The 18,482-nt window shown below is 39.6% G+C and overlaps 1 protein-coding gene and 1 pseudogene across 1 annotated transcript in view; one reads left to right on the plus strand and one right to left on the minus strand.

The window, feature by feature from the left end:
- Positions 1 to 18,482, minus strand: part of TAFA1 (TAFA chemokine like family member 1) — a 486,060-nt gene that overhangs the window by 141,426 nt on the left and 326,152 nt on the right. The gene's annotated exons all lie outside the window — the stretch shown is intronic.
- Positions 3,560 to 4,723, plus strand: LOC130834921 (telomeric repeat-binding factor 2-interacting protein 1-like; annotated as a pseudogene).

Here is an 18,482-nt window from a genome sequence, read left to right on the forward strand (position 1 = left end):
AGGGAAATTAGCATTTTTGCTGCTAGGTGACAAATCCTGTTCTGCCCCACTCTTCCACTATCTGAAAGAGTGTGCCTGAAGCTATGGGAGCAATAGTGACCATTAATATTGGTAGAGCACAGTGGTTTAACCTTCAGACTTCAGTTCTTTTAATCCTACAACAACCCTCAGACTTAGTTACTGTTATTACCCACTTTGTAAATGGAAAAACTGAAACTCAGCAAGACTTACTCAAGGACACAGTTACTAAGTGTCAACTACAACTGGCATTTGCTATCTACCTCTACAAAGAGTAAATCATTTGCTGCTGCAGCTGCTGTCAATGCCCCCTTGAAAAGTGTTCAGGGTGGAGAGCTGAAATGAGGCACTCTGTGCTTTGTGAAAAACTGGCAGAACAGGTCATTAGACAGTTAGATATTTTCAGGAACCAACTTTATGGGCCCAATTTTTGTATCTCCTCATATCTAGAAAAACACTAAAATCCTTCATGGTGGTGACTGCTCCTTGTGACTAGCAGTAACCTTCTCTAAACAATATGTGTTGATTGCATGTTTTTCCCTTTCACCAAAACCACATCTATACTGAGCTTCCCCCCTGCCTCTTTGGAACAGTTTCTCAGAGCTATCTGGGATACTGTCTCCCAGGCTGCAGTCCTCATTTTGCCCCAAATGAAACTAAACTCGCAAATCTCACATTTTGCAATTTTTTTAAGTTGACATAAGGATTGGAACTGGGACTGCAACCCAGGTCTTCCAACTACAGTCATTCACAGTAGTGAAGCAGTGCAAAGTTATCTGTCCACTTTGGTCTAAAAATTTTTTACACTTATTTTGTGTAGGGTATGTTATGTTTGGTTGTAGCGGGGAGAGGCTTGAGAGCTACAGAGCATAGTGAAGAAGTCATGTTGGAGTGCAAAGGAAGATAGAAGTGAAAGTACAGAAAGAGGCATGCTGTTTGCAAAAGTTTCCAGAAATTCAAGTAGAAGAATTCAGATTTTTATATGTCCTTATCTTAGCCAGCAGTGGGGCATGTACGTAACTTTCATCTGTTCCTTTATACAATCATTCACTCATTCAACAAATATTCTGATGATCAGCTAGTGTTGGCCATCACTGTGCTAGGCAGGAGGATACAACAATGCAAACATCTCCAAGGTGTTTGTAGTTTAGTGGAAAAAACAAAAAAAGAAATCCAATACAGTGATGTAAACGTTATGAATTTGGTTAGCTCCTAAAGGGAACCTAAGTTCAATTTGGTGGGGGTGGGGGGTGAGGGGTGGGTGAAGGCATCTATATGTCTTAAGAAGCTGAAAGATGAGCAAGATCTTCTCAGGCAACAGGGTAAAAGAGAAATGAGAATTTTCTAGGCATAGTATTAGAGGTTTTTGCCCTGAGAAAAGTGGTATGGCTGGAGAGCAGAGTGCTGAGGTCAAACGGGGGAGGGTGCTGTTGGATGTGAGAATAAGGGAAGCGATGAAAAATGACTTGGTATAAAATCCTTAAAATCCATGTTTAAATGTTCTTAGTTTATTCTAATGACATTGAGTAAAATGACATGATCGAAGTGGTGTTTTAATAAAACTGATTACACTCCTATGGGAAATGGTTATCCCTCTTCTAGGTATTGTAGGGGAGCAGAATTGGTCATTCCAAAATATGCCTCTTTGGCATATTGATTATTTTAAGCTGGCATTTTTAAGAAAATGGAGGCACAGAAAAAGCTCTGAAAACCAATTAGAAGTTACTCTTTGTAAAAAACATTCACATTTATAAGGAAAATCTCCATTTCTAAGGATGTCTCCCATGCTGCACCAGGAGGAAGAGGGTGACTCAATCTCTAAAAACTCCTAACAATGGAGAAAGTATTAACTTCAATTTGCATACCAACCTCACCCTTGTTTACTGTGCTCTTCCTGGTAATCTCCCATAACTGATTGCACCTAACCCCAATATCTTCTGTCTTTAGCTGAAGATGAAGGTGGTGGTTTGGCCACTTTGGCAAGTTATTCAGTTTCCCTGGGTCTCTCCCAGGTGTACAGAAGGTACACATGTAATTAAACTCCTGTTCATCTGTTTTATGTCAATTTGGTTATTAGACCAGCCCAGGAACCTAAAACTATTTCTTCCCCAACAGTATATACCCAAGAATAATGAATGCATTCATCCAAGAACTGTTTAAGAATATTCACAGCAGCTTTAGACATTATAGCCCTGAACTGGAAATAACTTAAATGTTCATCAAAAACAGAACTAAACAGATATGTTTATCCAGTAGAATAACATACAGAAATGAGAATGAGTCATCTACTCTTGTTTGCAACCAAGCCAGTAAAGCAGTCAGATGCCAAAGAGGATATAGGATATTAATGAATTTAGATAAAAAAATTTTTAAAGGCAAGAGTATATGGTATTAAAAGTTAGGAAAGTAGTTGCCTTGGAAGAGGGAGCAGTAACTGGAAGAGGTCACTAGGGATGCTTCTGGATTGCTGGTAGTGTTCTATTTCTTTATGTGAACTGTGATATCATGGATGAATTCAGTTAATGAAAACTCACTGCGCTGTTCACTTGTGACATATGCTTTTCTCAATGTATAGTATGTATCAATTTAAAAATTATTTAAAAAAGAAAACACTGGAGACTTTTAGACTCTAAAATAAACAAAGAAATAAATGAAGAAAAACATATACTCACTTATGACAAGGAAGGGTAAAGTAAAGCCAGAAATAATTTTTCCTTATGAGCTTGGTAAAAAGTATAAAGAAAGTTAACGTCCAGAGTTCACGAGCTTACATAAAAACAGACACTCTCAAACACAACTGAGGAATTATTAAGAGGCATTTTTTGGGGCAATATCTACGGATATTTAAATGGAGATACTCTTTGACGCAGTAACATCAATTTTGAAAGTCTCTTCTACTGATACCCTTACAAAGGTTTACAAAGATGTATGTACAAAGTTATTCAGCATAGCCTTATTCATAATAGAGAGACTGAGATAATTAAAGATGACATAAAAAAGAAAAAGAAATTTAATTACAAAGAGGCCAGGCTGATGAAAGCTTTTTATGTGTTTTACCTCTGGTAAAAAATAGGAGCTTATGAACACCTGTCAAATACCTACTATGTTTAGCCACAGATGGAATAATTGAAAAATCAAGGCAAAGCACATCTCAGACTGACAACTATAAACAAGGTCTCCTCGATCCCAGGTAGAGACTGTCCAGGCATGTTTTCCAGGATAGACACCTACAAGTATAAACTTTAAGGATACAGAACTGTCCTTATCATCATGGACTATATACTAGTTGGCAGAATCCAGAATTTTAATTAAAAAGTTACTTACACCCTTTGACTCACGGTCAGAAATATTCTTATTTTCATTATAGAAGAAAGTTCACGTAGAGAATGGAGTTAAAGCGACGGGGCTTTCGAGGCGGCATCCGGCGTCGCCATCAGCGACGGGCGTCACCGTCGGCGTGTCGAGCGCTACTTTGGGCGCTGGGGCTCTGTGCCCTAGGCGCTCACAAGGGGGCGGTTTTTTCTGGTGCTCGGCCTGAGCTATGGCGAAGGCAGTGGATTTGGGCAAAGGCCGCAATGGGCCTACCCATTCCTCGACTCTGTTCGTGAGGGAGGATGGCAGCTCCATGTCCTTCTACGTGCGTCCCAGCCTGGCGAAGCGCCGGCTCTCGATGCTCATCCTGCACGGCGGCGGCACCTTGTGTCGCGTGCAGGAGCCCGGGGCCGTGCTGCTGGCTCCGCCTGGGGAGGTGGCAGCCGAGGCGACTTCATCTCCACGCAGCACATCCGGGACTGCGTGGAGCGCAACGAGAGGCTCGAGCTGGAGGCCTACCGGCTGGGCCCAGCTCCAGCGGCCGACCAGGCCCCAGAGACGAAGGCCGGGGACGCCGCCGCGGAGCCCGAGCCGCGGACGCACGCTGGGCGGATCGTCTTCCCGGACGCAGACGACGTGGCCATCTTGACCTAAGTAAAGGAACATGCCCGCTCGCCCAGCTCCGTCACCGGCAACGCCTTGTGGAAAGCGATGGAGAAGAGCTCGCTCACCCAGCGCTTGTGGAAGTCCATGAAGGAGCGCTGCCTCAAGCGCCTGCGGGGCCAGGAGCGTGGGTCCATGTTGGGGGAGGCCCCAGTGAGCTCCTCCTCCCAGACGCTCGCGCGGAACGCTGAGGAAGACCCCGAGGCTGCTGAGAGCGGGGAACCACAGCAGGAGAGCTCTCCAGACTTGCCTGAAGAATTTGAAAAGGAAGAGATCAAGGAGAATGAAGAAGCAGTCAGAAAGATGCTTGTGGAAGCCATCCGGGAGTTTGAGGAGACTGTGGAGGAGGAGAGCCCTGAATTTGAAATAAATATAACAATGTGTGATGACGATCCACCTACACCTGAGGAAGACTCAGTCACAGCCTGATGAGGAAGAAGAAGAAGTTTCTGCACCAGAGGTGGGAGATGCCATTAAGATCATCCGGCAGTTAATGGAAAAGTTTAACTTAGATCTGTCAACAGTTACACAGGCCTTCCTAAAAAATAATGGTGAGCTGAAGGCTGCTTCCTCCTTTTTAGAGTCTGGTCAGAGGGCTGATGGGTATCCCATTTGGTTCCGATAGGATGACTTAGATTTGCAAGAAGAGGATGAGGGTACTCGGGATGCACTGGTCCAAAAATTTGGTGCTCAGAATGTAGCTCGGAGGATTGAATTCCGAAAGAAATAATTGGCAAGATAATGGGGGGGGGGGGGTTCGGCAGATAAAGCATTAAAAAATTTTTTTGTGACCATTGAACTTCAGAGATTTTTACATTGGAACTGACACTCATCTTTTGATCAATGCTGCTGTTCTGTCAGTCCTAGAATTTGTAGCCAAGCAAAGTTGTGTAGGAGGATGAAAATAAAAGAAGTTGGATATATTTAGAGGTGTTCCTGGTAGTATCAGTTATGAAAGGAAAATCGAAAACAGAGAGGTTAGTATACATAGTAGTAATCGTTTTCTGGAATGGGATACCTGTTTTATTGGTTACAGGAGCTAGTTGACAAAGTAAGCATGAATAAAGAGCCTCCTATCCTTTGGCAGAAGCTCCTCTAGATTGTGATAGATTCCAAATCAAGAATCTAGAAATGTGGAAAGATTTAATTACAAGGCCTTGAACAGGGACTGTCCCAAACCCTTGCATCCCCGGTTGAACTCTGATTTCTGGGCTGCTTTGAAAATCCCATATACCTTTTGCCAACTTGTATTTGGGCACCCTGTTTGTTGGCTGTTCCTTTCTTCGAGTCTGTGTCAGTTAAGTCTCTAGCATGTGTTTCTTTACCTACCGTCCAGTTTTGTTTATAAAACACACAAAACTCTAGAGAGTCTGGAGAAAACTCTTACTTGGTTACTAGTAATGTGTTTCCATTTGTTGAGAATAGTTTTGTGCTAAGAACTGTGTTAGACTTAAAAATTAGAGGATTAATTCCTCTTTGTTGTGGTAATTTCATTATTGAAAATAAATAGAACTTTGTAAAAATAAAAAAAATTAAAAAAAATAAAGTGACCTGTATTGTGGTTCATTAACGTGCACAATAAAAAACCCTTTTCTAAACCACCAATGTACAACAGCTCTCTTGAGCCACTTTCTCAGATAAATATCACTTAACTGTGCAAAAAATTACAACCTAATTTTCTACAAAACAGATTTTTGAAGTAAAGCTAAAGCATCAGTGGCTAATCACATGGAGATTTATATTCCATTATGATAAAATTGTTGGCTAATTACTAAGCTTTAGAAAGACCATTCAAAAGTTCCCTTTGGTTGCTTAAGTTTATAGTCAGAAAACATCATGTGGCCATAAATTCTTTAAAAAGGAGCATGCCTTTATTAAGAATGGTTTTGTCTAGTAGAATTGTTTTGTCAGATTCACACTTTTGAAATATAGGCACAAAGAACTTGGCATGATGAAGATCCAGTTGGCACGCTATCTACACCTGCTGAAATGATGGGGATCTATTAGGGAGAACAAACAGGATGCTGGTGGTAAGATTTATAATAAAAAGAAATTCATAGGCAATATAATAAGCTGAATACAGCAAAAGGAAGTAATATTGATAAATGTTAGATACAACATATTAGAAAAAAAGAGGTGTAAGTATAAATGGAAAAGCGGCTTAGCAGCAGCAATGGCTTTAAAAAAGAGGAGAGAGAGGTTTAAATTGATAGTGAATTCCGAAAGAGGCCTCTGTGTGATGTGGTTACTAAAATTGCTAATGTCCTTTTGGGCTTCATTAATACAAGTTTAGTACCTAGTTTAACGATTCCAACCATTTTTTTCCCCTTAAATTCATACTACCTTTTTATAAAAGGTTTAAACCTAGTGATTCTAATATACATTCATTTAGTGGCATAAACGCCTCCCCAGATCCCTTCAGAGAAAATTTTTTTTTTGCATATCTCTTCCAGCCAAGATTTCTAGTACCCTAACTATTTGTGATGTGAGTTAAGACATTAGGAATTTTACCTGATTTCTGAAAATAACATTACATTGAAATATGGAATATGCCTTTTAAAATTATATAGGATATGCTTAATTAGTGATTAATGATTCATATTTATTTATAAAATAACACAAGTTTCTTTCATGGAATGAGGAAATGTTACCTTAAATTTTAGGTATTAGTTTTAACTATATAGTCAGAAAGGGTTTAGCTACTTTAAGGAATACAATCATTGTTTTGTATGAAAACCTGGAGCCGAATGAAGTGCACATTATAAATAACTTCCCAAGGCTGTGGTCTCACAAAGCAACCTTGAGCTCCTTCACTGGAAAAAAAAAAAAAAAAAGTTTTCCATTTCACTGTCAGAAGCTGTAAGTACTACTGATGACCCTGTCAGGGAATCCTTAACTACGGCAGAGAACTCACAAATGATGTCCTAAGTGAGAGAAGAAAGAAGACTCTGAAATGAATAGAAAATCTGGGAAGACAGATCAACCTAATACATCTTCATACTTTTGTCTCCCCAGCACCCATCATCATGCCAGGCACAGTTATTCCTAAATAAAGGTCTCTTGAAGATGGAATGCAAAAAGTAAAATCACACCAAGACTCTTTACTGAGACACAAAACTTCCATGGTACACTGGCATGAATCGCTACATACAAAAGTTGCCTGGATGGTACTATTTAATATAAAAAAGCATAAATAAATGCTAACTAGGCTTTATAAACATTGTATAGAATAAATGATCCTAAGGAGATGCTTTTATGTAGCCGGAAAACTCCAAAAGTGACTTGACAATCTAACAATGTCTTTCTTAGTGTTTTGAAATAGGCTCCTTTTACTGAGCTAATAATTGCCATTTTGAGTCTAGCACAGAGGATCTCAGATCCGTAAGAAACCTAATTATCACTGGAAGTACAGTGTCTGGATTTACAGACACCAGAATTTTTACTCCTGCTTTCAGTCAACAACAAAGATGGCTTTCTGAAGGTGTAGATTTGAGATTCATTCCATCAAGCTCTTCTTGCACTTAAGGGCTTCATCCATAAGAAAGTGTTTATATGCAGATGCCAAAAAAAGAACATTAAGGCACAGGGAGTATGGATTTAATTTCTGACTTTTCAAAGAAAATTCTGAGCACACTGGCAATCTAGATGTAGGGCAAGTGTATGTATTTCCATATCAAACCAACATAGACACTAGAGAATAATCTTTCTAAACTAAAGGGTCTTGCAAATTGATCTCATGGGAAATTGTTCCTAGGACCTAATTCTTATGCATATAATATATTTCAAAAATAAATCAAAGGGAAATCGTACCTTCTTAAACAAAATAAGCTTCTGGCAAGCAAAGCTTCAGACACTCGGCATTTCAACTGTCTCACACCTACTACCTACAGAGCAGACATCCAAGAAGCCAAGAGGAAAGAAAGCCACAGTCTACAGCCCTAATTCATCAGTGGCCCAGCTGGCTTTCTGGAGGCAATGCTGTTGGTGAAGGCAAATATTTCCTTCCCGGGAAGGGGAGGCTGGATGTCAACAAAGATGGAGCTAGGAAAGCAGGCTAGATCAAGTGCATAGCATCCTGCATGAGTTCTCAACACAGGTGAAGTGGAACTTACTGGCCCACATGTGGACTTTTCAAATGTATACTCTGTGCCATCTACATGTGAAGTCAGAGACAGAGTAAAACAGTAACTAGTAACCACAGTCACTACAGATCATCAAAGAACGACACAACCTAATCTGAGACGGGTATTTGGAGTCATAAAAAAAAAAGTGGTTCAAGTTCCAGCTTTATTTACTAATTGTGTGACTGGTAAGTGAATTATTTTACATAATAGCTCTGAGTCTCTGCTTCTTATGCAAAATAGGGATAACAGTAGTAACCACCTGGTGTTATGTACAGAAATTATTTTTTATGTTGTGGGCATTAAATTTAGCAGAGGTCAGCCAACTTTTTCTGTTAACAGCCAGAGGCCAGATAATAAATATTTTAGGCTTCAGGTGCCATGTTGTCTCTGTCTCAACTACTCAACCTGCCCTTGTAGCACAAAAGCAGCCAGAGACAGCCTATAAATGGTGTCACTGTGTTCCAACAGAACTTTACTTACAAAAAACAGGAGGTGAGATGCATTTGGCTCAGAGGTTGTCATTTCTAATGGTTTAGAGATATGCTTAATAATAATATTATGAATACAGCCTAATGATATGAGGGGGTTTTCTAGGTGGCACAGTGGTTAAGAATCCACCTGCCAATGCAGGGGACACGGGTTTGATCCCTGTTCCAGGAAGATCCCACATGCCGCAGAGCAGCTAAGCCCGTGTGCCACAACTATTGAGCATGCGCTTTAGAGCCTGTGAGCCAGAACTATTGAGCCCATGTGCTGCAACTACTGAAGCCCACGTGCCTAGAGCCTGTGCTCCGCAGCAAGAGAAGCCACGGCAATGAGGAGCTCGTGCACCACAAAGAAGAGTAGCCCCCACTCACCACAACTGAAGAAAGCCCCCGCATGGCAAAAAAAGACCCAACACAACCAATACAATAGATAAATAAATAAATAAATTTATTAAAAAAAAAACCTAATGATATGAAATCTTTGAAATTGCTTACAATATGCCATGTACTGTGCTAAGTGCTTCACCTGGATTAATTTATTCAGTTAGCATTCTGCATGAGTTCTCAACACAGGTGAAATGGAACTGATTGGCCCACATGTGGACTTTTCAAATACGTACTCTGTGCCATCTACACGTGAAGTTAGAGACAGAGTATCCTCAGGCACTATTATTGAATATTATCTCCATTTCACAGATGAGGAATGTGAGGTTCAGAGAGGTTAACTTGCCCAAGCTCACACAGTAAATTACAGTGCTAGGATACAACCCCAAGATACTGGGTTCCGAGGTTAAACGTCGAAGCACTTAAACTCTGCACTGAAGTGTCCCTTTTCTGCTCTCAAGAATGTCACATCTTTGACAGAGACCAAGAATGTGGAGGTGCACATTCTACTGAAGACCAGGAGAAAAACCAAAGACACTTTGAAATGCAGTGAAAGGTCAATGGAAAAACATCATCACATTCAGATAGTGATTCTCAAGCACTCACTGGGCAACGTCTCTGGGAGGCTTTAAAATATATAGATGGCTGGGCTGCTTGTCCAGAGAGTCTCACTCATTTTGGACTGGGGTGGAGCTAAAAGCAAAGATTTCACCCTTGACTATACATTGGAATTATCTGAAGGATTTATGTATGTGTATTTAAAAGTGGGCTACAGCAAAGGCCTCAAACTTGGCCACACATTTGAATCACTTGTGTGCATAAAGTACTTCGCACTGAGCCTAATACACAGAAAGCACTTCAAAAATATTAGTTATTATTGTTAATTAAGAATGTTAAAAATGAAGAAGCAGGGACTTCCCTGGTGGCACAGTGGTTAAGAATCCGCCTGCTGATGCAGGGAACATGGATTCAATCCCTTGTCTGGGAAGATCTCACATGCCATTGAGCAACTAAGCCTGTGCACCACAACTACTGAGCCTGCGCTCTGGAGCCTGTGCATGTGCCACAACAACTGAGTCTACGTGCTGCAACTACTGAAGCCTGTGTGCCCTAGAGCCCACGTGCTGCAACTACTGAAGCCCAGACATTGAGAGCCCTGTCCTCCGCAACAAGAGAAGCCACCACAATGAGAAGCCCATGCATTACAATGAAGAATATTCTCCACTTGCCACAACTAGAGAAAGCCCATGCACAGCAAGGAAGACCCAACGCAGACAAAAAAAAAAAAAGAAAGAAAGAAAGCAGACTTCATATCTCTTTTAATGAATTGAGTTAAACCAGGAAAAATGATTCATAGTAGTCCTTGGAAATTGTCTATAAGTTAATCTGATATTGACTTTTTCCAGACATGAGAGTTGATTGGACTTATTTATAGACAGAATGTATAGATCATGACTGTCTTAAGGTCAGGGACAACATCTAATTCATCTCCATTCTTTTTGTTCAATGACTTGTATGGCATTAGTACAGAGTATATACTCATTGAGTTAATTCCAAATGTGTTTTATGTAGGTAAGCCAGAACCCATGATTTTAATTAACTATATCCATCAAAATAGAAATTATTATATAAGGTACTAGAAAGTCCTGTTAGTCATTACCATGTGAGACTATCACTGTCTAGAGTAGGATACACAATGGAAAGCAGTCCTTTCTGGAACGAAAGGAAGCTCTGGCCTTAGATGACATCAGCTGATCAGAAAGTAGAGTGAAAAACAGGAGACAAGATGGCTATTTGTGTTTGGGAGGATTAGAGATCAGGTGGTAGCTCTGAAAAAAAATCTGGTAGAGTCATGTCAGAAGAAGATATTCTTCCACAAAGATTCGGTTTTGATAAGATCAGTACCACATAAATTTATCCCCAAATACAAAATGATTCCGAAATGTGATTAGCCTATGGAGGGTCAACTGTACCATCGTCAAGAGAAAAGGGTGGTTATAGATAAGACTTTTTTTTTTTTTTTTTTAACTTTTCCACTGGAGAATGATTTTGCAGGCAGGGAGATAAGAGGTGTTGAAAGTAATGAGATCCATGCTGAACATATAAAGACAGAGCTCCTGGGATCATTGAGAAAATACAAAAAGGCTGAGCTGGAGTTCCTGGCAGGGATGGAGACATTTGAAAGAATAGTAACTAACGTAACATCTAGGAGACTTGGAAGTAGGTGACTTTCACTGATACAAAATCACAAGGTGGGTGCCTACCGTGATGTTGACACACTGTGGTGATTTTAAGAAATCTATGGGGGGGGTTATATAATACAGAATAGTTGTGGGAATTTTTACTAGTCATTTTATGCATCAAGGCATACTGAATTCTACAGTGTTCAATGAGCCAATGTATTTTAGTAATCACTGCAAACCTTTACAATCAGTAAACTCTCTCTCCAAATTCCACTCTGTATTTAATTGTATCCCATAGGGATAATTTTCTTTTTATAAGTGCATATATATGAGTACAGGGGCAAGAGAGTGATTAATCTGCTCAGAACCCACTCTCCCTCACACCCCTCCTTCTTACTATTCTGCTCTATCCATATGGCTTCAGGGCAAGCAACCATATTCATAAAACATGACCCCTACCTCCCCACTTGATTGGCCAGGAGTGGGTAATTGACCAAAATAGCCAAGGGGGATATGGAATTCCTATATCCATCTGGTTGGTCTCTTGAATAACTGGATTTAATCACAGAAGTTGTGGGTTTTACCATGTTTTACTGTGTGGGTTGAGAAACAGAGAAAGCTAATTTACAGAGTAGGGAAATACAGAGAGGAGGCGACCCCATCTTTGGTCTATTTCTGAGTCTTCGATGCATTCCTGCCCTTAGGTTCAAGGAGACACTCTATATCCTTATGATAAATTTCCTTCTTGTGCTGTATTCTTGTTCAAGTGGGTTTCTATTCCTGTCAAACAAGAGTCTGAATTAATACAGAAATGGGCTCTAGCTGTTTGCAGAATCCATTCGCTTTTACTCATGAAAAGAGGGTCCTGACAAAATGAATGTTTGCTGGGCAGAGTGACCCAGGTTTTCAGTTTGAATGCTGATAAGCATTTCCCTCACATTGGAGTCAGATTTGAAAATCTGGTTTCAAATTAAGATTGGCATATCTGGTCTTCCAGATGGTGGCTCACGTCTTGATGTAAAATGAAATGACTTCTGTCTCTTATGGTAGCTCTGACATCAACATTTATTACATAGCTAGAATATGCTGGGGGCTGCTGTGTAAAACATGCTAAAAAAGGCAGTTTGCTGAGGCTGCAGTGAGGAAAACAAAGCAACTATGGCGACTATAGTATAAGAGCAATGGGTTAGCGTGGGTTACCTGGATTTAAGCCTTCTGTTACTTTGAATAGCTTAAGCCACTCCCCCTAAGCATATCTGAGTGAACACAGAATGGTATAAAGAAAGGAGTACACCTTTAGAGTTAACTAGCCATCAGTTCAAATCTCACTTCTGTTACTTACTAATAGTCATGTGACTTGAATTCAGTTCCTCACACTTTCTTAGCCTCAGATGCCTCCTCTGTAACCTGAAAATCATAGTAAGAAACATCAGAGGAGCTGGGCACCTAGTAGTTATGTAAGCAACTTTTGGCAGGAAAAAGCTCAAAGCTCTTTGCAGGAAAGAGCTCTCTGCAGGATACACCCCTTTGTTGTGATACTAACCTTAAACCAGCTGCCCTCACACTCTACTCATCTCTGGTCCTAGCACACCATTCCAATCTGTTGATCACACAATACTCTGCCTAACTTGCTGGTTCTTTTCATAGATCAAAGAAGTAGAAATGAAGAATAAGTAATTAGCAGATGACCAGATCTCTTCCCTAGCTTCTCCTTCAGTAATCTCATGAAAAAAACTGTGTGAGCAGGATAGCATTAAAGAAAAATCACAAGAAGTAGACACACCTGCACACAGTGGGGCATGGTGATGACGCTGACCCCATCTCGATGAACTGAGATTACGGCCCTGTTTCCCTTTAAAATCTTTCATGGCTGGGCAGAATCTTCAGAGGCGGATTTTGAGGGATGCTGAGTCTACCATTTCACCAGATAGCCTGCATTCTGATTGAAAGCAACTTTCCTTTCTGTCAACATTTGTGAGTATTGATTTTATAAGTGGTGAGCAGTGGGATCTGATTTGATAACAGTTGTTCATCACATAGTAGTTACCATTATTAGGCCAGATTGAGCTATTGGATTTAATTCATTTTTAAATTCATTTACTTATTCATTCCACAATGAATGAATGTATTTTTTCCTATACCTGCTACATGTCAGGCACTGTGTGAGGGGCTTGAATGGCATTAGTGAACAAAACCGACACCCATGTTCTCACAGTGCTTATAATTTAGCAGGCATTAGAGACATGAAACAAACATAATGAAGGATCGAACTTCTTGGTCTTTGGAGACCCCTACAAGGTTCTGTCTGAGCAGGCAGTGGTCTCCTTTTTTGCTGTCATTTTAAATGCAACATACATAAACATATATATTTTCTCCTCATGCTCGTTTTTCAACCACCTGTATGAGAGTTGAATCATTTGGACAATTTACTCTTGGCCACGGTTACAAGGCGATGATCTATACCTTCCTTTGTAGGCAGCACCCTGGTACTCAATAAATGCTAGTGGAAACTTGCAATTTAAAACAGGAAAGATGTATTAACTCTGAACTTTACATATTGAGGGACCAATTTCTTCCCACTGAGATGGAAGCCGAACAAATCCATTTCCCTCTCCAGTGGGAGATTTGCCCGCTGACAGATTGGGGGCCTTGCACATTGGCTTCCTTTATAAACCTCGACAGTTTTTCAAATAAGTTTTGTATTTTCCAACAGATCCCTGAGTTCAGCTTCTCGTTGAGGCTATTCCTTTGTGTCTTTCACTTCTTTATTCTAATCACCGATTTCTTCAGTGCTGGTTTTTTTTTTCCCATCTGATTGGCTGTGCTATTTCATTTTATTAATTCAACCTTTGGTGTATGCAGGTCTTTGCAGTTTATTCCCCAAATTGTGTTTTTCTAGTTCAGTTTTCATTTGCCTCTATCTGAAAAGGCAATGCTGTATTATGCCCTGAAATTTCTTTGCCCTGCAATTTCACATCACCTGCTGGCTCCACATTAGGCTATCTGTCATGTGATTAGCAATTAGTAAAAATGGCATTTTGAGCACATGCCCAGAGGAGCACCAAAGATTGGTAGTCCATCTCCAAACCCACCTGGCCCCCTTCATCAAAGTGCTCATTAACTCACAGGTTGTGGTTCCATGCTGTCAGATTCTGGGATTGACTATTTTCCATTAGACTCTAGATCAGCATCCATAACGGCCTTGCCCTTTATTTGAATGTACATTTCATGCTGCCACCTGGGTCCAGAGGATCCCCCAGTACTGCAAAGCTATGTTCTTCCTCTGGGTTGTCCAGACCACAAGCATATCAACACTGTCTTACTATATTTCCAAAACAAACAAATGACACCTAACTTCTGTGTTAGGTGCATCTTAAATAATTTTTTAACTCGTCATCAAATAAAAGTGAGAGCAATAAGGAGGCACTTTAAGTACCTTATATGTGTTTGATCACAGACCTCAAACTGCCTACAAAAATTGGTTCATTAGATACGGGCCTGCCTTGAGGTTTTCACAAGGTTGAATTAGTCACAATCAAATTTCATTTAAGAATATAGATTACTAGTTTCTCTGACAAATATCAGAATGTTTGGCAACCTTGGGCCATCATGCCCCGAGGGGAATAATTAGCAGGTGCTGAAGCTGATCATCAGCCCCCTCCCAATGAAAATTAACATGTATTCCCTTGTTTACAACAGCCTCCACCATTCCCTTCTGTCTCCCATTTGGCCACTTTGGTTATTTTTTAATTTTCTGCACCCTGCATGCATTTGAGGTGGCAACATCTGCATTAGTGGAGTTCAAGGGTTTTAACTTCATAAAAATTGTGAGAAACAAAGGCTCAGAGACATTTGCTTCTAATAAGAATGGGTTCATGCTTATTTATATTGTATCAATGGGAAAAGGGAAAAAAATCACAATCTCTTAGCAGAAGAGTCAGTAAAGTAAGAAAAACAAAATGTTTCTGGCTTCCTTGGGCTGCTAATCTCTTTTCTTCACTGATTTCTATATTTTAGTATTACAGTTACAGGAGCAAATAACTAAGTCAAAATCGCTAGAGAGGGCGGAAAGGAAAAGTGGTGTTCCGGAAGATCATACACCCAAATATCTTCTTCAAACCAGAAGATGCAATCATATGATGACAGTCAATTAAGTTGGTAAATATTTTTTTTTCCCTCCAGTGGACCAGGCTCCCCTGTTTGTTCCCTCATTGGCTAGAAATTGGACCTGACTGGCAGATGTCTCAACACTTCATGTAACGGGAATTCTGTAAGCATCACTTCTAAGTGCTCCCAGCCTCCTCCCTACGATTCTGTAACTTATTCAATAACTCAGTGACTACAGAGTTTGGACAATTAAAAAAAAAAAAAAAGACACAAAGAAAGGAAAGCAGTTTAACAAAAAGAATAGCCACTCTCCAATTTTCTGAGAGAATTTTTGTGGCTCTTACATGTGGTTTCATGAAGACAACTCCTAATTCTTGTGATGTTTTCTATGTGGCTTCCCTTCTCTCTCACACTAGAAAAAAATAACTCCACTATCCCATTTGTAACACCTATTTCCTTTAAGTAGTCAAAAATTCATTTAGATTTTTAGATTTTAACCAAAGTTCAGCTACTTCTTTCACTTTGGTTAAATTCACATTGCAAGATTTTTTTTAAATGAATGTTCTATAATTTAAAACAAATATATATTCAGCCATGAAATCTCTTGGGTGTTTTAAAAGCCTATGGGTGGTCTTATTTTCTTTGTTATTACCTTCAGGAAGGATTTCTTTTGTTTTTTGAAGGTGGGGCACTTGCAAATATTTTGAAAAGGAACATGGACTTGTTCCTAACAAGAATTCTAGAAAAAGAAGTCCTTGTTTAACAAGAAGAGTATTTGGAGAAACCATGCAAGAGGCAGAGCCAATTTATATTGAGATTGAAAACAATGTGAGAGAGAGTAATGGCAAATCCCTAAGAAACTGAGGATTTAAATGGAACAAGAGCTATAAAAATAGAATTGGTGAAGGGAGAAAGATCACTCAGAAACCAGACAGGACAATACCCTCTTTGAACTGTGACTACTGTTGGCTAGTAACCAATGGAATGAAGTTGTTGACAGTACTGATTTTTAAAATTGGGTCTCATAAATATTTTGCCAGTTTAAATACATATATACCTTCATTGAAGGCATGGTTTCTCTGCAAAGAATAAATAACTCACTTTTTTGTACAATTTTGTTGAACTTCAGCGTTAATGTATGGACATATAATGTGAGCTAATACATCACCTTTTTCTTCACATCCACTTTAGATTAGAAGAAATTCTGATCTAAAGATTTGTGAGAAGCTCACCAAACAGTTACAATGGTTGTTGATCTAACAACTTTCCATTACAAAACAATTTATACACTAGACTCTTTAGTTCTATTTTTGTTTGACGTGTGTGAGTGCTGTGGGCACTGATGTCCTAGAATGTCTTTCTCCTGACTACGCATGCGGTATTGGGGTTACAAAACCTGCTATAGAGAAGTGAAGTACTTGCTATAACAAAGCACATGCTATGTATTATATATAATATCAGCAGTTCATATCAAGTAATAAAATAGCCATTTATGTACATTTTTTATAGCTCCTACACAATACCTTTAATCTTCCTCAGATACTTTTCTTAAGTGATTCTGTGACTCTCCACGACACACATGTTCTGGGCCTAATAGAAAGTTATTCACAGAGGAAATAGCAGAGAAGAATAAGTGTAAATCATGAATTCAGAATACATTCATGTGTGATGACATCTTGCTTCTAAATTGCAGCTGACTCCGCGAATGTATTGCCCTCAACTTTCCTTGTGTTTGTAAAGGGGTTTGTTGTTAAAGATGCTGGTGGCACGGAGGGAAAAGATTGTTATTTTGTGTTCTCCTTTCCACTTCTACCTGTGCAAACACATAAATCTAAAAATGATTCTGAAGAATTGAATGAGGGAAGAGAGAAGACAATCTAGAATCTCCATTTTTTTTTTTATTACAAACAACACTAAAGGTCTCAAGATGGTCGCAGGTTACTCTTCAGCTTGACATTCCAGCTGTCCTTATGAGGTACTTTTTTGGATGTTCTGTATAAAGGGGTTTTATTTCCTTGGATGGTGTCATCCTTAGGGGACACAGAGATATAAGGGCTTTAAGGTCCATCAGAAATGATTTCAAGGTCTAGTACTGAGGTCAGTTGTACTTGTGACTGCAAATATGACCTCTCACTGGGATCTGAGAAACACGTACTCTTTTTAATGGACCAAATTCTACGTTCAGTGTTTCTCTTGATAGAAGGATGAGTGACCAAAGAAAAACCTATATGAATCCAATGTTAATTTAGTAGGTTTGTTTTATCTAATAAATTTCATTTAAGAAATTATATGAGACAATAATGAGGTGGAGCACATTTTTAAAGGATACCCAAGTTGTCTGTTACTTGGGGGGAAAACTCCTGTTTCACTTGGGAATGTGGACAAAATGAAAATTCTAAGCAATTAGCCAGCAGAACCGCATGTATATTTACACATAGAATGGCTTATTTTTCATTGTAATTAGCTTTTAGAGCATCACTAGGGATTGCAAAAAATGTATGGGAATGTGTACATATAAACTGTTTGCATTTGAGTTAATTTGCTTTACCACCAGATATAGGCAGCAGCTAAGTGAGCCATTAATGTTGAACATGAGTTTTACAGGCAATAGAACCACTCCCTCTATCCAAGCAGTTGTCCTTTGTCAGTCTGTCTCTATCCTAGAATCTGCCTTATTAGAACTTTTGTATCCCATTTCATACTTTGTCTTAGCATGAAAGCCCCTGGGGAGCTTTACAACCAACCAACTGGAGGTCCTACCACAGAATGCCTTATATTTTGCCTGGGGTATGGTTAGGTTACAGTATTTTTTAAAAGCTTCTCAGGTGATTCTAATGTGTATCTGAGGTGGTAGATGACACAATCTCAATATGAGTTACATCAGATTTTAGAAGCATCTCCTTGATGAAACACCTCTTCCATCCTTGTCTCCTCACTTACAGGTGGCTTGTGTTGCCCTTGATGTGTTTATCCTTTCCTTGCTGATGGAGAAAAATCACAGTTTACAACCTTTGATGGACCCTGCAAACTGTTACTAGACTAGAAGGTGAGAAGTTCATTTGACTTAATTTTGTTTCCTTTTGCCCTATTTTAATCCCACCACTGCAACATTATTAAAGCTGAAAGAGATCTTGCATACGTTCTAAAACAAGAGCACCAAGTTAAGCAATGCGCTGCTACATGGATTACGACTACTCAAGAGTGTC

The sequence above is a fragment of the Hippopotamus amphibius genome, chromosome 13 (assembly GCF_030028045.1).
Source record: "Hippopotamus amphibius kiboko isolate mHipAmp2 chromosome 13, mHipAmp2.hap2, whole genome shotgun sequence".
Lineage (NCBI taxonomy): Eukaryota > Metazoa > Chordata > Mammalia > Artiodactyla > Hippopotamidae > Hippopotamus > Hippopotamus amphibius.